Source organism: Phocoena sinus, chromosome 21 (assembly GCF_008692025.1).
Source record: "Phocoena sinus isolate mPhoSin1 chromosome 21, mPhoSin1.pri, whole genome shotgun sequence".
In the NCBI taxonomy this organism is placed as follows: Eukaryota; Metazoa; Chordata; class Mammalia; order Artiodactyla; family Phocoenidae; genus Phocoena; species Phocoena sinus.
The window spans coordinates 22,369,609-22,397,293 of record NC_045783.1 but is presented as its reverse complement, the minus strand read 5'-3'; the positions used below and the strand labels follow the sequence as shown (position 1 = coordinate 22,397,293).

Below are 27,685 nucleotides of genomic sequence, written 5' to 3'. Positions count from 1 at the left end.
ACTTATAAAATGCTTAGAAAAGCTTTTGGAGACCTAGCCCTTTTTTGTTTGCGAATACGCAAGTCATTTCAGCCTCTCTTGAAGTGGCAAGTTCTAGGAAGTTACTCTTTTCATTGTCATCAGTTTACCACCCTTTGACTTTAAGACAGTCTCGTTTTCAGCAATTTTGCCTTCCATTCTTTGATTCAAATCTCAAGTCAATTTATGAAATACATTATGTTTCTATTGGAGTTCTGTCTTTAGAACAGTGGTTTCAAAGGTAGGGTGGTTTGGAATTACCCCTAGGGAATGTTTCAGAAATCTGTGTGGGAGGGAGGATTAGTTGTCACAATATTTGAGTACTGCTGTTGGTATGGGACAGTTCTGTCAACTTTTGAATACCCCATCAGATATTTGTGTAAGAAAGTCAGATAAAATGAACACCCTATTTATGATTATCTGAGCCTAGAACCCAACTTATTTTACACAAAATATTTTTTGCATGGTTTTAATATACACTGAATTTCATGAATGCAACTACAGTGTAAAAAGAGGAAGATCACACTTTGTTTTTCTTGCTTTACTAAGAGTTATTTGTCATTTCAAAAAATGCTATCACCAATTTGGGATATTTTACTTGCCCATATGAGGCACCTATATCAGCCTTCATTTGTGACTGTCACTTTCATATGTGACTCTACATGTAAGGGACTCTACATCGTGTCCCTGTACCATATTATTATTATTATTTTAGACAATTTATTCTTTTTTTTTTTACATCTTTATTGGAGTATAATTGGTTTACAATGGTGTGTTTCTGCTTTATAACAAAGTGAATCAGTTATACATATGCATATGTTCCCTATACTTTTTTTTTTAATTTATTTATTTGTTTTTATTTTTGGCTGTGTTGGGTCTTCGTTGCTGTGCACGGGCTTTCTCTAGTCGCAGTGAGCGGGGGCTACTCTTCGTTGTGGTGCCCGGGCTTCTCATTGTTGTGGCTTCTCTTGTTGTGGAGCACGGGCTCTAGGCACGCGGGCTTCAGTAGTTGTGGCGCACAGGCTTAGTTGCTCCACGGCATGTGGGATCTTCCCGGGCCAGGGAACGAACCTGTGTCCCCTGCATTGGCAGGCAGATTCTTAACCACTGTGCCACCAGGGAAGCCCCCCGTAATATTATTAATGACTTCCCTTTTATTTCTCCTTTATATTTTAGTTAGAGCATTAGAGCATTGTATTGCTTTTTTAAAAATTATGTTGTAGGTAAATGACATTACCTATGAATTGCATTTTAGGACAGTTAAGGAGGCATTACAAAATATTTGTGATAAAAGTGAGCACAAAGTCTAATAGGGTTGAGAACTTTTCTGTTAGAAGGAAATGAATTCTTGCTTTTCAGCCTGGATCCAAAGGACTCTTGAACCTCAACTCTGTATTTAACATAAGAAAGTGTTATATTAAGTGCTGCAAGTGTTTTCCAAACAATATCTGCTCAGAAGTACAAAGTTTCAAAGTAAATGGAACATTATATAATTATATGCAACAATTATATAGATTATATGTGCATTTTATTGTATGCACTGTGTATATGTATATATCCATCTATATATCTAGCCATATCTATCTATATCTATCTATCTATTTATAATATCAAGGACAGTGCATGCAATTTGTGTGAATATGAGCAAGGTGCAATACTTTTCCCTCATGTAACTGTGTGAAATAAGCATTAACTCTTAATTCCAACATTTCCTTCTAACCCAAAGAGAAGGGCATACGTAAAAATTTTTTTCAGTTGAGTTGGCACCATGCAGGACTTCATCATGAAAACATCCTTGTCATGCTGGTCTTTCTTCAAGTCCTGCTCACCAGGCCCTCCCTTCCTGACTAGGCCCTAAAAGGGAGAGTCACACCCATGGAAGAAAGCAGCTCTTGGCTTTCTTGAGAGGCTTCTTTCCCCACTCCGGTGGAAGTCTGATCTTGTTTTTCGGCAGTTGCCATGGGAGCGGCGTGTGTTGCAAGGGTGACTCCATCACTAAAAGAGCTGAGAAGCATATTTCAGCCTTCAGTGCTTCAAACCCCGAGGAATGAAAACAGTCTGTGCAATTTAAATAGGATAAATCCCAATGCCCCCAAGGGAAGCGGGAGTTTATTTTTAGGCTACAAGCACTGCCACCCAGGCTTTAAGAATGACAGACTGAAAGTCCAGATTGGTGTCAAAGTGCGTCTGTTGCGTTGCCGGGCTTGCTTCCCAGCCTCCCGGGCCGCCTGCCCGTGCACCCTATTAGCCACGGCTGCCGTTCGCAGAGCGGGGCTCAGAGCAGACCCGCTTGCTCAGCATCTTCACCATCCCTGGTGCCAGGGTGTGGTGCGCCCGGCCAGTGGCCACACGCGGCGCTGGGCTGGCAGGTGGAGCCGGCGCTGTGGGATGCGCGGGCCCGGCCGTGTGGCCACAGTGATCACCAACCAGATAGAAGAGGCACGTGGGAGCTGCCCCTCGTGCCCAGCACCCTAGTGGGAATCAGAGGGATCCTGGCGATGGAGGGCGCCCGAGGCCAGCTCTTGCCAAGGCCGTGCCAGCGGATGAGGGCGCATCAGGTCCGCGCCAGCTCCTATCCAGGCAAGACCTGGACCGGTCCCCAGATAGCTGTATATACAAACTAGATAAGGAAGAAAGGCATTCAGTACCTTACCTTATAAAACATGATTAGGGCATCATAGTCCTGGCTTGGTTTTGAAATGATAGTTTTCAATTATATTATGTTATTATTGGTCATTTATTATTACATATAAATATTAAAAGCCAACATTGTTATTTAAAAATTAATATACTTTTTAAAAGGGCAGCTTCAGTTTTACAGAAAAATTGAGCAGAAAGTCCAGAGAATTCCATGTGTCCCTTCTCCCCTCCCCAGTTTCCCTCTTAACAGCTTGCATTAGTGCAGTAGGTTCGTTACAACTGATCAGTCAATATAGCTACATTATTATTAACTGAGTCCACAGTTTACATTAAGGTTCACTCTTCGCATTGCACTGTTCTATGGGTTTTGACAAATGAATGTCATGTATGGATCATTACAGTAGCATACAGAATAGTTCCACTGTCCTAAACACCCCTGTGCTCCACATATCCATCCCTCTCCCAACCCCTGGCAACCGCTGATCTTTTGTGTCACTATAGTCTGGCCTTTCCCAGAATGTCATATAGTTGGAATTATATGGTATGTAGCCTTTTCAGAGTGGCTTCTTTCACTTAGCAGTGTGCATTTAGGGTTCTTCCATGTCTTTCACGACTTGACAGTTTTGGTTTTTTTTCAATCACTGAATAATATTCCATTGTATGGATATTCTATAGTTTGTTTATCCATTCACCTATCGAGGGACATCTTGGTTGCTTCTGATTTTTGACAATTAGTTATCACCCCTTTTTAGTATCTGGAATTAAGAGCTTACAAATCAGAAGTCATCTTATTACCAGTATTTATTAGTCAAACATGATTATCAATGACATTCTGCATCCAAACACATTTGGACACTATGATGTCACTCTTACATTGTTCTAACACCTCTTCTGCCTTCTGTTCTTGCACAGATCAGGCACACAAAGAAGTATTTTTAGAAGTTTAATTATTATAAAAATGATACCTTTTATATTGAAATACATCAACTATACTTCAGTTTTTAAGTCTCAAGCACAAGAAAAGAAGCAAACAAAAAAAAACCCAAATTAAAAAAAAGGATACCCACTTCAGGTGAACATTTTTTTTCAAATATGGAATATATAAAGTGAGAAGCAAGTACTCACTCCCACACTAGTCCCCAGCCCCATTCCCGCTCCCCAAAGGTAACCACTGTTAACATTTTTATATGTATCTTTCTAACTACTTCCTCTTCATATCCAGGCATTCCTGTATATTATCTTTTCTTTTTTTGGTAACAAAATATATACTTTGTTACCTTTTGCAATATATGTGTGTAAATGATTTCTGAAGAAGGTGTCCTGCTTTTGTTTTTGAGAAAGTGCGTTTGAAAATATAGTCAAATGGAACACATTTTAAATCCTCCTTTTGGCATCTTCAATAGGATAGGGACTTTTGATTCCCTTTCTCCAAAATGTTACCCTGTTCCATGGTCCCTAGAGCTACACTAAGTGAGCAATACACTGATATCACTCCTGAGCAGGAGAGAGTTTGGAAGCTGGGCTTATTCATGTCACTCCCAACTGCAGATTCCTAGATCAGCCATCATTTATCTTCTCTTATTCTCACTACATTCTTGGTGATGTCACCCCTTCCCCAAGAAGCGACTTGTCTCTTCCCTGGTAACCAAAGTTCCACTTAGAGTTTCTCATATAGTTTTAGCACAATAAATTCTTTTATGGGGGGTAACTTTTAATTTCCCCATGTACTAATAGCATAAAGGCTGTTTTTGTTCTAAGTCCATGCACTTCCCTCAGGTATCTATCCTACCAAGCACATCTGCAATTCTTTGGAAAATGGGAATAGAAAATAATAAAAGTTCCTAAACTCCAGGAGGGAAAATAATAACCATAGGAGGGGCTCAAAGGGTAACCAAATATTCATCATTTCCATATAGAAGGCCCAGTTGCAGAAACCACTCCCTCTTATAAACCATTGCTTTTGCAGTGATCATTTACAATTGAAACATCTTTTTGTAGAATAAAATATGAGTGTTTTTACATTGGGTCTTTGGATCTCTCAGAGGATGTTTTATTCTTTTAAAAGCTGTCTTGAGTACTCAGGTTTGAACATCATGTCTTATTAAACTGTGTTGGGAAAAGGATCTCCTCTCAGTGGGTGCTCTCAGTAAATGAATGAGCCCCTGCATTGGCACTGGGGTTGGTTCCATTGACAGAGCCTTTTCACAGAGTCAGCTGCACTCTGTAAGTCTGGTGGATGAGCAAAACCATAGTTCAGTGAGAGGCCACTTTACATAAGAAATTCCTGCCTGAGAAATTCCATTCAGTTCTTGTGTGTCTGTTTCAGTAGGCTCTTGAACATCAACTAAATAAAAAAGTGGAACCCAGAGAGGAAAGAAGCCAAACAATGGGCATCAGGAAATATAACCTATCCAGGGAGTTAACAGTAAGGGAAGAATGATGGGTTTCATATGATGCATATGGAATATTAATATTTCATTTATCTATGTTGTATAGATAAATGTGTATAATTAGGAGAGATTAGGGGTCATCTTTTTTTTTCCCAATCATCTAGCACTGTTACCAGCAAATGGTCACATTTGTTCTGTTTCTAACCACTATATGTGTAATATAAGGAACTGAGAAAATACTACAGTGGCTTTTCTATTTGTAAAATCCCTAAGCCCACATGTGCAACAAAAATCAGGGCATATGTAAGTGGTGGGGTGACAGAACAGTAAAGTCAACCCAGTGCATAATCACATGGTCTTGTTATATTCCTAAATTCCTAAAATCAGGTAGGTTAGAGGGGACTATTTTCCAGGGCCAAGTCTCCCGTAGATAAATTACTAAACACCATGAATTACTTGGCCAAATGCCTATATCACTGTTTAGATTATGCTTTGATACAATAATTAAGCAAACAATTTGTTCACTGAACAGCCCATTTGTAAGTACATATGGGCTACTCATTGGTATGGAAGGTACTCTGCGACCCTGAGATTCTAGGATACTTTTGAATATTTCCAGGATGTCCACCCACTTGGTACAAACTGTCTAAAGGGGGCAACTAGCCAACTGCTCTTCCAATGAGCTCCGTGTACCACAGCAATTCAATCTAACAAGCACGAGTAACCTGAAGATTTGTTGCTACTTCCTAGTTTGAAATATCTTCAGGTTCAAGAGCTCTAGCCCTTCTGTATTCACATCAGGTTTCATGAACAAAATCAAACACCTCCCCTTAGTTAAACAGGTCAACAGCCTGCTACAACCAAATGCATGTTAAAATTTTTGTGTCCATTGGAAGGACACAGACCAGTAGGTAAATTCCTAATTTTATTTTACTTCTTAGGCTTTTTTTTTTTTTTTTGGTCTGGAGAGAAAATTGATTTAAAAAAAGTTTTGCTTTGGGGTTTTTCTTTTGCTATTTATATCCATGAAGTCAATTTTATATATCTTATTATGGCAATAAGCTCTTATTCATAAAATGCTATGTTGTATTTTTCTATGTGAGCATTTACTTATTTGATTTGTTATTTACCATTCCATTGTCCATCAGATGTGACACATACCATCCTAACTGAATTCCGGTAACATCTCTGATGATATTTTAACCACTTGTTTATTAAGCAATTTTAAAGGCACATTGTTCACTTTAAAATTCTATACAATCACCTGATCATTTTCCTTTCAATGTGGCTAATAAAAATACAGGAAGGGGGGCTTCCCTGGTGGCGCAGTGGTTGAGAGTCTGCCTGCCGATGCAGGGGACACAGGTTCGTGCCCCGGTCCGGAAAGATCCCACATGCCGCGGAGCGGCTGGGCCCGTGAGCCATGGCCACTGAGCCTGCGCGTCCGGAGCCTGTGCTCCGCAACGGGAAGAGGCAGCAACAGTGAGAGGCTGCGTACCGCAAAAAAAAAAAAAAAAAAAAAAAAAATACAGGAAGGGGTTAGATATTTACAGAAAGTATCTCAAGTAATTGGGAACAATTGGTGCTTTCACATTTGCACACTTCCCTTTGGAGGGAAGGTATAAAACCCCAAGTAATTACAGTCAAATAGCCCTCCAGCTGTGTCATTCTGAGAACATAAATCACATCTTGTCAATATTACATCAGTCAAATGGCCAAATAACAGTAATATATCTGAATTCTGTATAACTATTAATAGAATAAGAACAAGTAAATCTGAAATCTGAAAGGGTTCTATCTGGAATAGAATCTGTTTTCATAAAAGGAAGTGAGAATTCGAACAAAGACAGAAAGAGTTTATTTCTTGCCATCCACCTCCAGGTTGTCAGGGAAGTCTTTGTTAGATGTGTCTTAAGAGGATGCGGAGGAAGACCCTCCTATGTCCCTGTATCTCTGTCCACATTGTGTGTAATATCCTCCATGTTATCCTAATGTCAGACAGAGACAGCCTTTTCTGGACCTTATGGATTCTGAAGTCCAACTTGTGACTCTGACAATACTTCTATGCTGAGCGAATGTAGCTGTCTAGTTTATCTACTGTTGCAGAAACAGACGCAATGCACAGTATATACACCTCTAGCACTCATTTGTCTGAATTCAACTTTTAATAAGTATGGAACAGGAAAGCCACGCTTTCTTTCTAAAGTGCTTCAGAACATGTGGCAGTGCTACCCCTTACATAAGTCAGCGTGTTTCTATTTTCAAACATTGGTGGTCCCTAAGCCTTTCTGTCTTATACTTTTTGTGAAGTGGATGTATTCAGGAAGACATTACAGGATTTAAAAAAAAAAAAGCCGCATCGTTCATTAATTTATTCATACTTATTTGATAAAAAATAATTACCAGACTCCTACCATATGCCAGGAGCTCTTGTAGACACCGAGGATGCAGAGGTGAGAGATACCCTCACCGGTTTTGGTGGCAGTTGGGCATCCATCCAAGACGTTTCCTACAATGTGTGAAGCATCGCTCCCACACCGCCTTCCAGATATTCCCGCTTTACCCGAAGTGGAGAGGAGGTCCTCAGGGTGACGTGTCCCTAGGCGCCCGGGGTGAGCGACGGGCCCAGGCGTGGAAGCGGGGCTGCGGCCGCCCGCGGCGGGAGCCCCAAAGTCCGGGCACACGGTCTCCGGGCGGGGAGAGGCGTCGCGCTCCGCTCCAGGCCGCGCCCTCCACCGGGGCCTCCAGGGGGCGCTCGCGCCCAGGCCAGGGGGAGCGCGGGTTTCCTCAGAAGGTGGGAACTCGGCTGAGAAGCCGTCCCCCGCCGCCCGCCGGCACCCCGCTCCCCCTTCCCGCTCCCCGGTACCCCCACCTCCCGCCCCGAGTGACTGAGGGCCGAGCGGCCCCGTCCCCGCCGCCCTGAGTAGACCCGGTGCCCGCGGAGGCCGAACTCCCGGCTGGGGCGTCTCTTCCCTCCGCTGGCGCTGAGCAACCCCGGAGCCCGCGGGGAGGGCGGTGCGACCGCCGACCCCGCCCACGGCCTTCACACCGCCCTGGGGATGGACCCGGCGGGCGGAAGCCCAGTCCGCCCTCGGGGCCGCGCGTCAGGTAAGAGGGTATGGGCCCTGTGCCCGTCCCGGGCTGCGGCGCGAGACCAACCTTTGAGGCGCAGGCGTTCTCCCAGAGCCGCAGCTGATGTGTAGCAAGAGCTGCGCGCGGCGTCTTAGTCCGGGGAACTTTGGCCCTTCGTCTCGCCCCTGCCCTCCGCTCGGCTTGCTCGGCCCGGCGTGGGTGGGGAGGGGCCGACTTACGCGTCCTGAGGAGAATCGGGGGCAGGGAGGCGCAGGGTCCCGGCTGGGGTGGCAGCGCCCCTCGTCCTGACGGCGGGGAAGGGCCGAGGGAGGGCTGTGCTGGGTTCCGGGGCTGGACCCGCCGCCGTGGGACTCAGCCTCTCCGCCTCCTGACCTCCCCTTCCCCGCCCATACAGTAGGTTCCAATAATATTTAATTGGCTCTCGGGTTTAAAACTCATCCATAGGCTCGCAGTTCCCTTGATTCAGCCAAGTTCCTCTCCGCTCCTTCCTCGGTTAGAGAAAGTGCCGGGGGCGGGGGGGAGGGGACGGGGCAGGGGACTGGAGGGACCCGTGAAGCGCTGGCCTGAGCCGACTGAAGAGGCCGGGACCCGCGCCGTCACAGACGCCAGAGGACCCTTAGGGCGGAGTCCAGGGGCACAGGAGGTGGTCCGAGCCGCGTCGAGTGAGTATTGATCACCGTCGAGTGAGGAGCGGGCTGACCCCTGAGAAGCACTGTGAGGAAGATGCGTTCCTCATCCCCTCGAAGGAAGTGGGTGGCCTTTAAGGCTCTAGTTCCCCCACGCACACCCGACCCCCCGACCTCCAGGCACGAGTGGCCCCTGGTGGCCGTGCAAGCCTGGCTTTCAGTCCCAGAACTTGCCAAGCTCCAGGAAGAGTCCGGGCTGCAGAGGTGGCCCCCTGGGGGCTAGAGCTTAAGAAGTGCTGCACACCCCCGGGGGGTGGGTGGGCCCTGGAGGTGGAGGGAGGAAGGGTGGACGGAGTAGTGGGGCGGGGTAGGGAGGGGTGAGTGCCCTGGGAGACTTTGAGAAATACCCCCCGCACCCCCGCCCCCGCGACGGATCCGTTGATGCCGTAGGATTCCGGCGCCTTTTGGGAAGAGGTGCCTCTGCTTCTTTACTCCTGTGTTCAGAACTATGCAAAACCAACTCTTCATCCTCTTGCTGCTTTGCCAGGAGTTTTAAAGCACTGCTCTATTCTTGGCTCACTTGGTTCTTGGTTCCCCAAATAGCAGTTTTGAGCTGTCCAAGGTATTTATAAGTGTTCTCCTTAAACTGAGACTGAACCCTACTTTTCTGGAAAAACTACCCTAACTTCAGAGGAGATATTCTTTTCTGCCCATTCCTTCCTTCTGCTGCCCTCTTAACAATCCCTGTTCTCAAAGGTGTTTGTGTTTCAATTTTTGCTTTATGTGGAAACAACCTTCCCCCTGCACCCCCCAAAAAACTTTCCTAGAACATAGGTGTTTCAAACCCATGACAATGTTTTGTAGTTAGTATACACTGGTTAAACCGCATAGCAATCCCCCCAAGAGCCAGAGGCTAGCAACAACTTTACTACTTATTTTATTTGATGCCCTTCAAGTTTAGGAAGGTCCCATTTTTATTACCCAGCAGATAAGACAGAGCCCTGGATGGCTGTGGCTGTGATTAGATAACTTCTGATGTTTTCATTTTCCTTACTGAGCTGCTGCTTCTAGATTAAATTAGTTCTGTTGCCTGTTCATTTTTTTTTTTTTTTTTGCGGTACGCGGGCCTCTCACTGCTGTGGCCTCTCCCGTTGTGGAGCAGAGGCTCCGGACGCGCAGGCTCAGCGGCCATGGCTAACGGGCCCAGTCGCTCCGCGGCATGTGGGATCTTCCCGGACCGAGGCACGAACCCGTGTCCCCTGCATCGGCAGGCGGACTCTCAACCACTGCGCCACCAGGGAAGCCCCTGCCTGTTCATTTTTAAAGAAAGACTGACAAACTCACTCTAATAGATCAGGGGGTCTGAGCTCAGAGTAGGTCAAAGATGCTCACATATAGGGAGGTGGAAAAAATAGCAGGAGGGGACTTCCCTGGTGGCTTAGTGGTTAAGAATCTGCCTGACAATGCAGGGGACACGGGTTCAAGCCCTGGTCCGGGAAGATTCCACATGCCGCGGAGCAACTAAGCCCGTGGGCCACAACAACTGAGCCTGTGCTCTAGAGCCCCGGAGCCACTACTGCTGAGCCCACGCGCCATAACTACTGAAGCCCGAGTGCCTAGAGCTCGTGCTCTGCAACAAGAGAAACCACTGCAATGAGAAACCCGTGCACCCCAACGAAGAGTAGCCCCTGCTCTCTGCAACTAGAGAAAAGCCTGCGCGCAGCAACAAAGACCCAACGCAGCCAAATATAAATAAATAAATAAATTTATTTTCTTTAAAAAGCGGGAAGGTTGGCAAGTACAGCCAGGTCACCTGTGTTAATTGTGCACACTAATAAGGCCAGAATCTCCTCATTTATCTCTGGTGGGAAGTTCTGATGGTTTCACGGGATCAAACTGAAACTGCATCAAAACTGAGTGGAAGTATCCATCCACAGTAGGAGTGGCTGTTGTATCCTGGATAGTTTTTAAATGGTTGGAGAGGAGGAGCTTGCCTGCAGTGGAACCAAAGGTCTGCTCACGTGTCAGCATGTGAAAGCACTCATGGACATCAACCCTATACCGTTCCTGTGACCGCTCAGTCTCATGTTTATTCTTCCAGACACACTCCCAGCATCATTTATTGGGAGCAGGAGCCGATGGGGTCCAGTGTGCTTCCCAGCGTAAGAAAAACACTTTCCTTGAGCTTCTAAATATTTATTTAAAAATAGTTGCTCTGAGGTTTGTGAGTTGTTTTTCCGTTGTGCTTAAAAGACTTCCTATTTATTTCCAGGTCTCTGGTAGCAACATGGCATTTTGCTTGAGTCATTGGTTTGTCATAAGGAGACCTTGCTTTGGGGAGATTTTGATTAAAAAGTGCCTTGTACTACAGGGTTTCTTGATCTGCATGTAGACTTCTGATTTTAAAATACTGCATTTCAGTTAGTAGGAAGCAAAGATGTTATCTGTTTCCAGAAAAGTTTCATGTAGTATTCCAGAAAATAGAGGCTTTGATTCATCCCATCATCAGATGATTGGAGTCCATCATAGTGTCTGAACAGCTTTAGATTATATTGACTAGAAGGAATAATCACAGAGAAAAAAAAAGGGTTACTTGGAATCTTTATTCTCATCTGCATTTGAGTCTTTTGCAACCCAACTGAATGTATTTATATGATTTGCACCATACATTTCTCTGTCTTCTCTTCACAAGTTCCCTGAAATGTAACACTCTGGACCTTTACCGCCACCTTTATTTACATAAAGAAAGGATTTTTCCATTTAGAGATAAACATGTTGGAGGTGGGTAGTTAATATTGTGTATAATCAATGTCCCACATTTTCAGAGGGGCCTCAATCCAGAACAAAAAATGAAAAGAGGACTCTGATGGTAGCTGCCCCACTGATTGGGAGAAGGTCTCTATACCAGTTGGGAAAGTCACTGCATGAGTCTTTGTATTTTTTAATCAGATATATGATCAGAGCGTCTGTACTGCATGCATTTTGAAGAGAAAAGGGGCTGAATTTGTTCTCTATATTTACTTTTTCCATGTTTGTCTCGTTAATATTTAAAAAACAACAAACAAAAACCCCTTTGTATCCCTGCAGTAACCCATATTGCCTTGGCAACAGTAGCTAGCCCAGTGGAGTCACAAAATATCAAGACAGAAAATTTTAAACGCACTTAAAATGTCAGATGGTTCAAGATCATCCTGTAATGCATTAGAACTGACCTTCCAGCATGTAATACAGTTGCTTTTAACTGCCTTTCTCCTGATTGAATGTAGATGGGAAAGACAGATTACAGAACTTAAATTTTTTTAGGATGTTCTAAAATTTTATGGTTTTTCTTTTGAGGGAAGCATTCTTTGAAAATTAAGGGGGGGGAATTACAAATCCTTTCTTTGAGTGAGGTGTTCTTATGGAGATTGGTGATAAGTCCAAAATCAAGCTCAATCAATGGGTCAGGCAAGATGTGCTCTCTTTTTTATGCTATTTGAAATAGACAATATATAGTAGAACCTCAATTAGCATTAAACTCAGTGGATATCTGCTAAAACTGTGACTGCAGAATAAAAACATAGTAATGCCTATATATACTTGAAGTCTTTTCTGTACTAGAAATCTCATTTATGTGGGAGCTTTCTGTTTAGTGTATGAACTACTAAATATATACAAAATATAGTATATGTTTTCCTTAAGTTAGCAAATGCTGTGAAGTCCTGCATAGACTTCATGACCCAACTATAGGACATTTTGGAGTAATGCTTTCATCTCTTTTTTTCTTCCTCTCATTTTAAAATCTCAATATATTTTTCTGTATTGTTGTATTGATTTATTTTTGTTTGCTGCTACAAACTCCTTTTTTTTTTTTTTTTTGGACTGAGGAGAGGAAAAAAACTAATAACTGGATAAACCTATCTTTCTCTTCCTTCCCCAGAGAAAAGAGCTGAAATGTTAGCCCAGATTATTGGCTCTGAAAGAGCCAGAAAACTCTTTGAACTGAAGTGACCTTCTCATTTCAGAGGTCAGAGTTCAACCTTCTTATTTCAGCCCTGAGAAAATGGAAGCCAAAGTTTATGTGATTAGATACTAGTTGATGACAACATCTGTGTCCTTGATTATTCAAAACACTTTTGCTAATTGGGTATCAGGTGTCTAAAAAGGGAGGCAGCTGTAGGTGGAATTTCATATGGTGTTACAGACAGTGTTACAGACTAATGATGCCAATTGAAATTATTTATGTTGTTAATCATTAATAATAAACATTGCATCGTATCATGAACATTTTATCCTTTAATAAAGTCAAGCTGCCACTCATCTACATTTCTACTGTCAGATTACCAAAGCAAAAATCTCTTAGTTATTCTACATTTTGCTAATTACAAAGATAAAATTTTTTAGCAGAACACTTCTTGTCTCTCAAAATGGAGGGTTAGGTTAGTTGGATCCCGTTAAAAAAAATTGAAAAGTTGAAAAGCCTTGACAGGTGGGACTCTCTGGCTAGTTTTTTGGATAAAAGACTGTTTTCAGAATAATATTTGGAAGAGTTGGTGGGAGCTGGGAGTCAAAACTGCCTATGCTGCAGGGGAATTGAAGACAGCACCCAGCTGACCAAGGTTGTTAACCCTGCTCGGGTAGGAGGGACGGAGGTCAAGTCCAGCAGGGAAGGCAGTTCTGGAAGACTTTCCCTATAGCCTTTAACCCCAAAGTGCAACGGCATCAGCGTGAGTTAAGCAGAACTAAATATGCCCTCTGCATCACAACCACAAGAGACTAGAAAATGCTACTTGGAAGTGAGCAGAACAGGAGGAAGAAGGAAAAGAAAATAATCCCATAGAAAATTGGCCACAGACCAGTCCTCACAGGCATTTGCATTTGGGGCACATACAATCTGAGGGAGCCAGAGAAAGTCAAGCCTTAAATTTGGTTTGACTTGGTTTCCAAGTAATGGAGTTTCCAAGAGTCTAACCGGCAAATGCAAAATGCAGAGGAGGAAGCATATTCATCTCAGGCGCAGGAAAACCTCACAGGCAGTTTTCAAGGTCAGTAGCAAATGCGCACTTATAGGTAACCAAGCTCACAAGAAAGCAAGACAATAGGAGGGAGAATCAGCCAAAAACAGGACAGTCGGAAGAGGTTGTGTAGACTGCTGCTATCAGAATTCTCAGGCTCAGATTATAAAGCCACTTTGCTTACTGGGTTTAAAAAAATAAATGACAATATTGGAAATGTTTGCAGGAAACAGAAAGCTACAGAAATAAGACAGATTGGTTAAGGAACGAAACAGAATTTATATATACTTATTATAAACTCTGTATGTATTTGTTATAAATTATATATATACGGACATCTTTGGCAGCAGATTGGATACTAGAATACAGCAGAAGATTAGTGAACTAAAAATAACTCAGAATATATATCATCAAGAATTTACAACAGGGAGTCAAAATTATGAACAACAGAGGAAAGAAACCTAGAAGAGACAGAAGTTTGAACACGTTTTTAAAAATAGACATTCTTTAACAATAAGAATTCTTAAAAGAAAATGACTACAATATCATCACACCTAAATATTTATAATAATTCCTTAATACTTTCAAATATCTATTCCATCTAACATACATTTGATCAAAATCCCAGAAGGCAAGGAAAGAGATAATAGAGGAGATTCAATATTTAAAGAAATAGTGACAAACTTTTCCAGTGCTAATAGAAATACTACTCCCTGACTCACTGGCAAGTTAATACCAAGAAGGATCATTTTAAAATCCACACCTACATTCAGCAGAGTAAAACTGAAGAAAACTAAAAATAGAGGGGTGAGGGGGAGAGGGAAGAAGAATAGCCAGAGAAAAAGTCAGATTAGCTTTGAAGAAAGGACAGTTGGACTTGTTGATTTTTTAAAAATAAATGTATTTATTGTATTTATTTATTTTTGGTTGCGTTGGGTCTTTCGTTGCTGTGCTCCAGCGTTCTCTAGTTGTGGCAAGAGGGGGCTACTCTTCGTTGTGGTGTGCGGGCTTCTCATTGCAGTGGCTTCCCTTGTCGTGGAGCGTGGGCTGTAGGCACGCAGGCTTCAGTAGTTGTGGCATGCGGGCTTCAGTAGTTGTGGCATGCGGGCTTCAGTAGTTGTGGCTCGCGGGGTCTAGAGCACAGGCTCAGCAGTTGTGGCGCACAGGCTTAGTTGTTCCGCGGCATGTGGGATCTTCCCAGACCAGGGCTCAAACCTGTGTCCCCTGAATTGGCAGGTGGATTCTTAACTACTGCGCCACCAGGGAAGCCCCGGACTTGTTGATTTCTGAACAGCCACAGTGGTAGCCAGGAACCAGTGGTATGATCTCTTCAATATGCTAATAGAAAATAGTTGCCAGCGAAAAATCCTACATCATCAAAAGTGACCTTTGAGATGCAAAGTCATGTGCATTTTGTAATCCTAAAGTCTTGTATTTTATAAAAATTCTGTAAGTGCAGTGAGCCACACAATTAAGGACAAAAGCATGTGACTTGAATCACTGCCTAATAAGTCTTTACATCCTTGTACTCTCTTATTTCCACCTTCCTCCCCATCAAATTATCACCACTATCAGTTATCTAATATTAATTTCTCCACTACACAATTTTCCTCTATGATTTAAAAAATTAGTTTTGTTTAAATTTATCATCAACAGGGCATGGAATCAAGACAAAAGGATACTTTGGAGAATATGGCTCCATTCATACTTTCTCATCCATGTGCTTTTTAAAAACAGAAAATAACTAGATTTTGTGTTTACAAGAGTATTGCGGAAGATGTGCTATCAAATATACTAATTGCTAGAGCTTTTGGAGGAAGCAATATGGCAGCATGTCTTGAGAACCTCAAAGTGTTCACTTCCTTTGGCCTGGTGATTCCATGAGTTTGGAATCTATCCAAGAGAAGATGGAATACACACTACACACCCGGTACATACAACATCACAGTACAGAAAAGTCATTTTGCAAAAGATACACATCAAATTATATTTATAATAATGAAAAATTGGAAATAACTTACAAGTCCAACAATTTAGGGAACAGCTTAAAATTTTTGATTCAGTCATACAATGGAAATTTTGTAGCTTTTTAAAAATGATGTCTAATGATACAGTAATAGAAGACAATACATATGGTCCAATATTAAGAGGAAAAAGCAAGATACAAAGTTGTTTCTACAATATGATTTTCTACATTAAAAGATTTGAGAGAAACCTATACAAATGCTACATTGGTTCCTCTTGGGTAATAATATCATAGATGATTTTTCTCCCTCTTACTTAGTCTTTTTTATACTTTCTAAAATACAACAAATATATATTATTTTAACAATCAGAAAATTATTTAAAAATCTAATTAGTATCTCTTAAGCTGGGTGAGGAAACTCAGGTGTTCATTTTGTCATTTATTTTTATTCCTACATATGTCTATCATACTTACGTGATATAACAATTAACAAAGCAAAATATAAATAGATGACTTGTAGAGGTAGGATATAACCATATATAATGTTACTTAAAAGTCAGGAATCAGGGCTTCCCTGGTGGCGCAGTGGTTGAGAGTCCGCCTGCTGATGCAGGGGACACGTGTTCGTGACCCGGTCTGGGAAGATCCCACATGCCGTGGAGCGGCTGGGCCTGTGAGCCATGGCCGCTGAGCCTGCGCATCTGGAGCCTGTGCTCCGCAACGGGAGAGGCCACAATAGTGAGAGGCCCGCGTACCATAAAAAAAAAAGTCAGGAAGCAGAAGGTGTTGTGTCCCCTGTCTGGGCATTCACAGAGACTATAACTCACTAATAGTAAACATCAAAGAAAGTAAAATGGACGATAAAGAAATGTGTTATTTATGAACTAAATATTAATAAACCCAAATTTGTTTACATGTCAAATTGAGTACATCCAAATTGTCTATTTAAATAAAAATAATCTTTTGCTACATCCTAACAGTCAATAACAATAGAAGAAAAAGTTTATCTCATCTAGCTGTTAGAGAAATATGTCTTCTTTAGAATAAAACTTCCACAGATTATAATTTCAATGTTATTGAAATTATACAGCCACACAGATATATATATATATTTTATACATATATATAACATATATATATATATAATACACACTTATCAAGAATTTAGAATAGGGAGTCAAAAATATAAAAAATACAAAGTAGAAGACCTGAAAGATACACTGAGACCTAACATACACTTTTAAGTAACACATTATTTAGAATATATAAATATATCCTAACTTATCATAAATTATATAATTCCAAAATTATGCAAAGGTCACCTGAATGAACATGACAGTATGACTGTGACTTGAACATTACCTGGCTAGCAGGTCCCTGAGAGGGTCAAGGGTGGGAAAGAGATTTTGTTAAAAGCAGATTCCTAGCCATGTTTTCTCCTCCTCCTGTTCCTGCTCTGTATTCTTTATCACTAAGAGTCATCCTGGTCTCTCCTTCATCTCCCACAGCCAGTTACCAAGTCCTGCTGATTTTACTTTGTAAACATTTCTCAAATATGCCCCCTCTTCCTTACCCTACTCTCATTGCCCTATGGAGGTCCCACTCTCTACCTGGAATATGGCCTTAGCCTCATGACGGGTCTCCCTGCCGGCTTCACACACCTGCTGGAGAGATTCCTATGAGATACATATCTGTTGGCGTTCCTTTCAGGCGTCATTCAATTCCACAAATACTTTTTTAGCACCATTTAAGTACCAAGCACTGTTTTAGGCACTGAACACACCAGTGAACAAGATGGATCAAGTTCCTACACTCAAGGAACTTAAATTCTAATAGGAATAAATAATTCAAAGACATGCTTGGATGTTCTTTCTAAGACCTGGCCTCTCCTGCCTTCCTTCACCCATCAAATGCTGGCATTGCTGCCCATGGTTTACGTTTGGGTAGTATTCAGCTTTTTGTGGTTCAGCTTAGGAATCATTTCCCCCCTGAGAACCTTTATGAGCTTCATACTGGGCTAAGTGGTCCTTTTCTGTGCCTCATAGCACCATGTGTATAACTTTATTACAGCACCTCCCACATTTCATTAAAATATGTGATTGTATCCTTCATGAGATTGTAAGCATTTGAGGAAGGAAATTATGGCTTAATCATTTTTGTAATTCCAGTGGTCAATGCAAATGAAGGTAGAAAAGATGGGAAGCAGGATTAATAGGTTAAAAAAAAGTTGGAGTGTTACTGGTTTAACATATCTAGTCTGATGGAGGAAGGAAGGCTTCCTTGGCTGGGACAGTAAAATATTGTGAGAAAGAAAGGTTGGGGCAAAAAGAGAAGATCTTGCTTGTGGTCATATGTGGCACTTCCTCAACACTGGTTTGTTTATGAATGTGGATGTAACATGAGTGTGGCCTTTGCTGTTAACACAGGAGGCTGCTTGTTCTAAATAGACAATTCTTCGCAAAGGACTAAATCAAACCACTTTATTGTTCCTGTGACCCTTGTCACTTGCCTCCCAGGTCTTTTGGTCCCTGTGGAAGTCATGGGAACAAGGAATCCGGATACTTTGATCTGGTCATGGAGAAATATAACCCCCATGAAAGTAAGGATGAGATGCTCCTGTCCAAGTTTGTATCTTTTCTTACCTTGTACTATTAGTTAAACTATTCAGCTACTAAGCCCCTTAGTAAGTAATTAGGAAGCATTAAGTTATTAACCAGGAGCAGCATAGCGCCAGTAGTGATTATCCTCAATCCCTAAATGGAGAGCAAATACAAACAAGAGTTATTTTAGTGAATGGAGAAAATAGGTAGAGCATCTAGCCACAATCACTAGTTAAGCCATTAACAAAGAAGATCACTCTCCCTAGGCAGGGTGACATTGAATGCCAGAAATGAACTGAATCAAATAAGCATTAACAGCACAACCAAAAAGCCACAATGCAATCCTAAGATGGGGTGCAAGGCAGGATCCGTATCAGTTATCCTGTTCTAAGTAGTAACAGAAAAACCCAATGCAAGCATGTTTAATCAGTAGAGAGGATTTATGGGACCATGAAAAGGAAGATTCCTAGGTAAGGAAGTGAACTAATCAGGAGAGATTAACACTGTAACTGATAACTTTAAAATTCTGGTGATTTCGGGACTTCCCTCGTGGTCCAGTGGGTAAGACTGCGTGCTCCCAGTGCAGGGCGCCCAGGTTCGATCCCTGATCGGGGAACTAGATCCCACATGCCGCAACGAAGATCCTGCATGCCACAACTAAGAGTCAGCACAGCCTAAATAAATAAAAATAAAATATTTTTTAAAATTCTGGTGATTCACACAATGTAAATTTGTTTCTCCATGCAGTTTGGTCCAGTGTTCCCTGGTCAAGCAACTGTCCTGAGATGCCGTCCTCCAAATGGCTACCCACGCTCTCTCCATTGTGGTTCTCCACTCAGCCAGCAGATGGGGAAAGAAAAAGGAAGATCACTAGAGAAGAGGCAGGCTTGAAAGGGGAGACATCGATTTGGTCCACATTCCATTGGCTAGAACTCAGTCATATGGCCAAGGGGACTGGAAAATGTAGTGAGCTGTGTGCCCAGGAAAAAAAGGAAACACTAGCAAATATTCAACTAGTTTTTGCCAGCTGCAATGGGAGCTAAATGTTTTCTGGCTTATTTCCAATGAAAATAGAGTGCCTCAGTCCCTGTATTCTAAGAAAGACACTGAGATTCACCTTGAGTCACAGGCACATCCCTGAACAGACGAACTGACCCGGGGACTGCAATGGGCTGATGGCCTCAAGCCCACCAGAGTCCACCTGTTGAACGAGAGGTGGGGTTGGCTTTCCCTGAAATGTCTGGACTGCATGGGAAAGAGGTAAATATCAGAGAGATAATGTAAGTACTATTAGGAAGTAGGAACAGATTAGTGAACTAACAATGTCCACCTAAGGTCCTCATCCTAGAAAAATGGAATATCAAAAAGATGATGAGATAGCTCAAGGATCTGGAGAAAACCATGGGTGAGACTTGTGACCTGGTTATTGAAACTTGTGCCTGCTAGGCACTCAGGCGCTGGGAATGAAGCAAGAGCCCTGTTCCTGGAAAACCTGTGTAAAGCTGAGAAAGTAGCAAGGAACAATAACTCTGTCCTTTAAACTGAGCACCTGCCTTTGGGTCCCTTAGATTCTCCTGAATCTGGGGGCATCACTAAATCCCTGAAGTAGAGAGGTCCCAGTTTAGGTTAGAAGGCTACAGAGGCTGGAAGTAAGAGAAATTGCTAGGCTTAATATTCCAATGTCATTCATTCCATGAATGATGTAGAGATTTATTCAAGGAAATGAGCATACACATTTTCTCATTAAAAGGACCAAAACTCCATGCATTTTTCTGGGTGATATGTTTTGAACCTATTGTTTCTTCAGCTGGTACTTTCAGTCTGTTTATTGTTTCCAGAGAATGTCTCTAATCACAAATGAACTGTCTTTTGGCCCAGCTAAAGTCGATATATTCGCCATCTATTCTCTCATATAAGAATATAAAGAGAACTCTATTTATAGAGTCCCACACTCCTTGATCTTGTGAAATTTTTATTCATTTTTAATATTCTTTGTTTTTCAGATTCACAGCAGCTAAATGTACTCAGGACTCTCCGATTACCACTGTCTTTCCAATTTGGGACCTGGCTGTCATCAATCCAGGGAAAGATATTCAGGAAACTTTCCCTTTAAGGTTAGAAGTGCTTTGAAATCTAGAGCATATTCCTGAAACACCATCGTGTTTCCGGAACAGACCTGTTCAGTGAAGTTTCCCACCCTTCACTACAAGCCCTAAGTGGTGACAGCCCAGTGGGGGCGTGGGGAGAGAGAGAGAGGATGTACAGAAGAGGGACAGGCATTCAGAGACAGAATACTGGTGCTTTGGTCTCTGTCTCCCCACTCCAGTCAGGGGGCGCTTCAGAGTAGAGATCACCATCTTTTAACCCTGTCAAACCTGGACACTACACATGTGTGCTCAGAGCAAGGTACCAATTCAACAAACATTTTATTTAGGGCTTATCATATTCCAGGCTCTGTTGTTAGGGAAAGCATCCCCCAGTGAGAGGATCAACATATGGAAATAATTTAAATATCTATCTATCTATCTAATGACTATTAGAAAAACCACAGAATTATCTTAAAAGATGAGCTAGAATCATATGTATTGACAGGGAAGGATACTCGAGACTTATGTTGAGGGGAAAAAGTTTACTAACAGTCTGTATAGTATGGTCCCTGTTTTGATTGTTTTTAAAGTATAGATAAATGATCAGAGTTGGATTTACGGCAAGGCTAAGGCTCAGAAGCTCCTACTTGCAGAGATCTTGTTCAAAACTCTGAACTTAATTTTGTATTTTTCATAAAGAGGGTCTCCGAAAAAGCATAAGTATGAGGTCAAATCTGAATCATTCCCTGATATTTATATACATGACCAACTTTATGGCCAACCGTGGTTATCTCAGGCAGTTGGAATGCAGAGACTTTCTCTTTTCTATCATCCCAAAGAATGCCTCCTGAAATTCCTTTATAGCCATCCCTTCTCTGACCCGTAACCCCTGGCCAGCCCTCCCTGTGTTTCTACACCTATCTCTGAGTGAGATAACTCTTGGGCTTTGTAAACAGAAGTCCATTATTCAAATAGTAGATACTATCTCTACCCTTTGTCCCAGCCAACCTATGGGACACCCTCTCTCATCATCTTCCTCCAAGTTCTGCTTTTCCCTGTTTCCCAGTGACCAGTATCACGACCTTCCACTTCATTCCCTTTAACCAGTATTCCCTTAATCTCATATTGTCTGTTTCTCTCCCACTCTGCTCATTTTCTGACAAAAAGCAAGGACCAAAAATTACATATATGTGTTTCTAGGACAGAGACTTTATTTCTCACTAGTGATAAAAATTTTCTAGCACAATAAATATGCCTAAAATCTACTTAAAACTTAAGACAAATAAAAATAGCTAGTAAAGTCCATAAAACCAACAGCAGTACTTTAATTAGATTATGGTGCTTTTTTGCATATGTTTTCCTTATGTGGTAATGTTTGGTGCCCAGAGAGGCTTAGGGCTATTTACTGCTGTCTAAAATTGGCTTTTTGGACCAGCTACACTTCCTTAAGCATGTTCACATTTTTTTTATTTTGCATTACAAATCAAAAATGCTACATTCAGCCAGTAGTTCAGTGCAATTAGTAGACTGTAAACTATTTGATCATCATGGAATCAGTGCAGTAATTATCTGTGATTAAACTTAATTTATGTGAATTGAATATGCAAGAAATATAATTTAACTGTACCCTGTATTAGTTCAAATTAAGTTCAACTGCATATAATAGTTAGCTGTTTTCTCTTGCAAAGGGATTTTACAAATACTAGGCAGTTTGGGGTTGCCGTGGCCAGGTGTCCCAAATTCTGTAAGAACTCAATCTCCTTCTGGCTGTCAGCTCTTATAATCTCTAAAGTGTGGCCCTGGTATTCATGGTCTAGGAAGGTAACTGGCTCTCCAGCCATCTCATCTATGTTCCAGGCTGGCAACAGATGAGGAAGAATAAACACATAAACACTTAATAAGGAGGCTTCACCCAGAATGCTGCACAGTATTCTCACACCTCTATGGCAAATACCCCAACATCTGACTCAGTGAGCTGTTCATGAGAATAGGAAATGCCATCTTTTAACTGGACTGCAATGCACCAACTAAAACTTTGGGATCTCTTACTAAAGGAAAAGGGGAGATTAGGTTGAGTGAAGAAATTTGCATTCCCTGCCACGGTCTTAACGTAAATAATATCATGATGATTTAAAGATGTTATATCTCTTCATAATACTTTGAATTCTGTTAAAAGATAAAGCACATAAAAACCTTAATAAAAGTAAAACCTAGTTCAATCAGTATAGTGAATCATCAGAATTTAAATAGATTCATAGTGTCAGCAGTGCACAGATGGGCTGCATTTGAGCAGAGGTTGCTTGGAAGGATGCAGAATACTCAGGAAGCAACCACTTCTTTTCCCTGTCATTGGGAAATGTGTAAAAGCAGAACTTGGAGGAAGATGATGAGAGAGGGTGTCTTATGGGCTGGCTGGGACATAGAGTAGAGATAGTATCTACTCTTTGAACGGTCCGTGGTCATGAAGATCTGGAAAATGCATATCAGATCTGCGTGTTTGACTGTGGAATTCAGTGCTGGAGGACAGAAAGAAGCAGAAGGTAAGGTTCCTGTCCCAAAAGGCGTTTCCATTTAGGCTGGGAAACAAGTTCAATAAATCCTTCAACTTTTCATGTATTCAGTATACAAGAGCTCTCAATACAGTGATAGAAGACAATCCACAAGTCGGTGTGTGATTTTTTTTTTTTCCAGTCAAATGCATAGACGATTGGTGCTGTAAGTGATTGCATGTGTTCTGCTGATGAGGCAGTAAGAGTGTAACTAAAGGAAGAAGAGGTTTGAAAAGGAGTGGGTAAGGAAATCCAGGTTGCAGATTGGGGAGTTAACATTTATTGAGCTCCGCTCTGTGTCAGGCACTTTGTCAGGTGCTTTATGTAATCTGTGGGATAATTACTGTTATTCCATTTTTCAGATGAGGAGTCTGAGGCTCACATCAGTAATTTCTTGCGGTTGAGCAGCCAGCCAGGAGAGAGAGCAGAATTTGAATGCGGGTCTGTCCCAAAATATATGCTGTTTCCATTACAGAATTCCACCCCGGATAGGACTTGGGGTGGGATAGTGTTGTATAAATGTGTTGTCATCCAAGCCTCACTAGCTGGGAGGTTCTGGATGAGGTCATATTTATATATTCAGATTTCACTAGCTCAAAGTCTGTATCACTCATTTAAGAATTCTGATTTTCACCCAGTGAATCCATCTGCACTACTACCCGCATTGGCCTCTTCCATCTGGGAAAACTCGCCCTCAGTGACCTTGACTGCTCCATGCAGAACCCCCCCCACCCCACCATGATTCTCTCGGTCCTGAGAGTTTAGCAGTTTCTTTTACTGTCAGAAGCCACAGTGATTCCATGACATAGCAGGGTTGATTGATTCACTCGAATATTTATCAGGGGCTCTGTGAGATGGAGAGGTGAGCTAGAGCTCTGAACCTGGCTCTGACACAGAGGCAGGTGTTGGTTTAGTGAGAGGAGGCCAACAATAAGCATGATAATTGCTAATTGTGGTAAATGCTATTAAGAAAATAAACGGAGCAGTGTGATAGGAAATAATGACAGGCAGTGGGAGGGGGTTAGGGCTTCGAAGGAGACAGCCATTTCTTTTCATAAAGCCAGTTTGTTTTTTTTTTAACTCCTTGGAGCAATCATTCGTATCAGGGTAGCTGGGCCAATATAAAATGAAGCAGCAGTTATGATGCCTTCCCTGGAGCCATGATTCCCCTCTAAATCCCACGCACAGTGCAGAATCCTACCAACCTCTCCTTCGTCCCTCCAATGGTTCTGAAACTTGGCTAAGTTATCGGAATCACTGGGAGATCTTTCAGAATACCTGGGCTCTGCCTTTAGAGACTAGAGTTAGTTGGTTTGGGATGGGTTTCAGGCATGAATTTTAAAGTTCCCAGGTGATTCTAGTATGTAGGCAAGAGTGCAAATCACTGGTCAGAGCAGTGGTTCTCAAACCACTTGAGCATCAGAATTGTCTAGAGGGACTAGTCATTGCTCTGCTGCCTCGTTTCCATTGCCTGGCCCAGGGTCATGGCCTGGGTGCCTCAAACTCACAGTGGCTCCTGATTTTACGATGTGTGGTTCTCATACTTAGGGCAGTGACTCTCAACCTTTAATGGGCATATGAATCATCTGGGGAACTTGATAAAATGCAGTTCTGAGTGGTTGCCAGTGGCTGGGGCGGGGATGGGGCGAGAAGGAGATGGGGAGTTGTTTTCATGGGTACAGAGTTTCAGTTTCGCAGGATGGAAAGACTTCTGGGAATTGGTTGCACAAAAATGTGAATATACTTAACACTACTGAACTGTACACTTTAAAAAACAGTTAAGATGGTAAATTCTGTGTTATGCATATTTTAGCACAGTTGTTTAAAAGTGCAGATTCAGTAGGTCTGGGGCAGGGCCTGAGTGTCTGCAATTCTTATAAGCTCCGAAATGGTGCCGGTGGGAACGCAGCTGCAGAAGCAAGGGTTCAGGGTGCATCAGGATTACCTGGGGGACTTGGTTTAATGTAGGCTCTTCATCCTCATCTCTGAGATCTTGATTCAGCATGCCTGAGATGGGGCTCAGGTGTAGCTGCTCTAAACACCCCACTTTAAGAAATAATCTTCCATGGGCTTCACTTCCAAAGGTGAGATCGATTATTTACAGATGCAAAACTGAGTCTGGCATTTTATTTCATGTTTGAAATAAGAATGTATGTTTCACAGCTTTATAAAGTGCAGTGGCTTCCCTAGTTCAGCGGGCTAGGAATGGAAAAGACCTTCAGCTGCAAGAGGGACTGGCCCCCAGAATCCAGGGTCGTTGGCAGGCGCTGGGTTGATGACTGTCATGGAACTCCTGGAATAGCGTGTCCCCCAGCTGATCAAACCTCAGGGCCCCGCAGTATGCGATATCTGACTGTGTGTTCAGCAGGCCTCCTGTCCTATCACCAAACCGCCCCCACCCCAGCCCATCTCCAGTTCAGAGCAAGACCCGACAGCCAACCAACCCAGATCTACTCCTGGCAAGTCTATGGAGCCCCAGAATCATGCAGAGCTCTAACGGTTACTATTAACGTGCGTTTGCTCTATGGCAGCACCTTAGCGCCATCATCTCATGTAATCCTCTCAACACCCTGTGAGGTACTTGCTGTTATTATCACCATTTTATGGGTGAGGAAATACTCTGCTAAGCTGAGTAACTTACCCAAAGTCATAGGGCCAGTATGTGACAGAGCCAGGATTTGAAACCAGCTTTGTCTGGCAAAGATGCCCAGGCTCTTTACACTGTGGTGAATGGCTTTCCATGGGCCTGGAATTTGGGCCAAGAGTGGACTGCAGCTCAGGAGCACTAATTAGCATAAGAGCTGTAACCTGTATGCCTACGGAGAGCCCTCCATTCAAAGTACGCTTCTCCACGTGGTGATCATTTTGCCGTGTACAAAAATACCAGGGCACTCTGTTGTACACCTGAAACTAATATTGTAAGTCAATTATACTTTAATAAACAAACGAAAACAAAGTGAAACTAATACAATATTGTAAGTCAATTATGCTTCAATAAACAAAACCAAAGTGAACTAATATAACATTGTAAGTTGATTATACTTCAATAAACAAACAACAAAGTACACTGACTGTCTTCAACACATGGCTGTCCACAGCAGAATTTCTATTTAGAGTAATTCGCGCTAAGGGGTAAATAAGGCTTAGCCTTCCTAGCATGTGTTGAAAAGAGTAACTTATTAACCTAAATGGGTCCATGGTTTGATAGAAAGTGTAAGAGAAATTCATGGGGTGTGCTGGGGGCTGAGTATGGAGGGACTTTCCTTTAGATAAGATCTTTGAAACTGAAAGGGACCATATGTCATCTGGTCCCATTTTTCGTTGTTAAAGATGAGTTTACATAAAGCAAATTGACGATCGAACATGTTGTTTTTTTTTTTTTTTTTAATTTATTTTTGGCTGTGCTGGGTCTTCGTTTCTGTGCGAGGGCTTTCTCTAGTTGTGGCGAGCGGTGGCCACTGTTCATCGCAGTGTGCGGGCCTCTCACTATCGCGGCCTCTCGTTGCGGAGCACAGGCTCCAGACGCGCAGGCTCAGTAGTTATGGCTCACGGGACCAGTTGCTCCGCAGCATGTGGGATCTTCTCAGACCAGGGCTCGAACCCGTGTCCCCTGCATTGGCAGGCAGATTCTCAACCACTGCGGCCACCAGGGAAGCCCATCGAACATGTTTTAATATAGATTCTCCCATGTCAGTTTACACAACTTTTTTTTTTTTTTTTTTTTTTTTTTTTAGCGTTACGCGGGCCTCTCATTGTTGTGGCCTTTCCTGTTGCGGAGCACAGGCTCCGGATGCGCAGGCTCAGTGGCCATGGCTCAAGGGCCCAGCCGCTCCACGGCATATGGGATCTTCCCGGACCGGGGCACGAACCCGTGTCCCCGGCATCGGCAGGCGGACTCAACCACTGTGCCACCAGGGAAGCCCCACAACTTTTTTCATCTAAGCCCCTCCCCTCCCCCTGTTCTAAACAGGAATTGCAGGTGAGATGATTAGAACGCATGTCTAAATATGGACTGAGCATTTATTGAGCATCTATTTGCCAGATTCTGTGCTGGAATTACAAAAATGAAAATAAAATGCATGATTCCAAGAAACTCACACTGTCCTGTGTAGATGTAATTGTCTTGGGTGATGAGGCAGCTCAGAGGGGGAAGCAATACAACATTGGAAGGGACGGTTTAACTGAGTCTTGAAGGATGGCAGGCTTACGAGTTTACCAGGCCAGCAAGCAGGGGCAAGAACCTTCTGGGCAGAGAACCAAAGAAGGGCACGTGAAAGCTCACAGCGAATGGTTCTCCCTGGAGCTGAGGGGTGTGTGAAGAAGCAGCAGGATGTAGTGTTCGACCAGGTGGCAGGGCCAGAGAAGTGTTAGGGAGAAATGCAATTGACTGTAAGAGGCATTAGCAGAGGTGTGTAGGCTGGGTGAGCCGGAGGCCGCTAGGATGGCCACACAGCCCCACAGGCCTGGGACTCCAAGGGCCCCAGAGGAAGGGAAGGCAGACTCGGGGATGCTGGGACTCACTTTCTCAAAGCTCTCATAGTAGTGCTTTGTAGAACCTGATCGTCTCATCTGAGATCTTAGCTTCAACAGCAATGCCAGAGAAATACCAAAAAAAGATATAAATACCCAGCTGCAAGAATTTGGATCTGAAAGGAATAATAATCTTAACAAGTAGTAGACGTATTAAAGTACTAACGCTCCTGAAATGAGGTTGGAGTAAGT

General features: G+C 42.7%; 1 protein-coding gene and 1 long non-coding RNA gene across 3 annotated transcripts in view; one reads left to right on the top strand and one right to left on the bottom strand.

Moving 5' to 3' along the window:
* Positions 1-7,544, bottom strand: part of ERI1 (exoribonuclease 1) — a 46,684-nt gene extending 39,140 nt beyond the window's left edge. Inside the window, exon 1 of the mRNA XM_032618555.1 lies at positions 7,463-7,544. The gene's annotated coding sequence lies outside the window, so the exon portion shown is untranslated. The remainder of the gene's footprint in view (positions 1-7,462) is intronic.
* A 392-nt stretch (positions 7,545-7,936) lies between these two features.
* Positions 7,937-26,355, top strand: LOC116746832. Of its 2 annotated transcripts, none has more exons than XR_004347887.1 (3): positions 7,937-8,156; positions 19,075-19,587; positions 20,331-26,355. It is a non-coding gene; the product is annotated as an uncharacterized LOC116746832 (long non-coding RNA). The 2 variants fall into 2 exon arrangements; XR_004347886.1 differs by lacking the exon at positions 7,937-8,156 and adding an exon at positions 8,703-8,803.
* Positions 26,356-27,685: the final 1,330 nt, after the last annotated feature.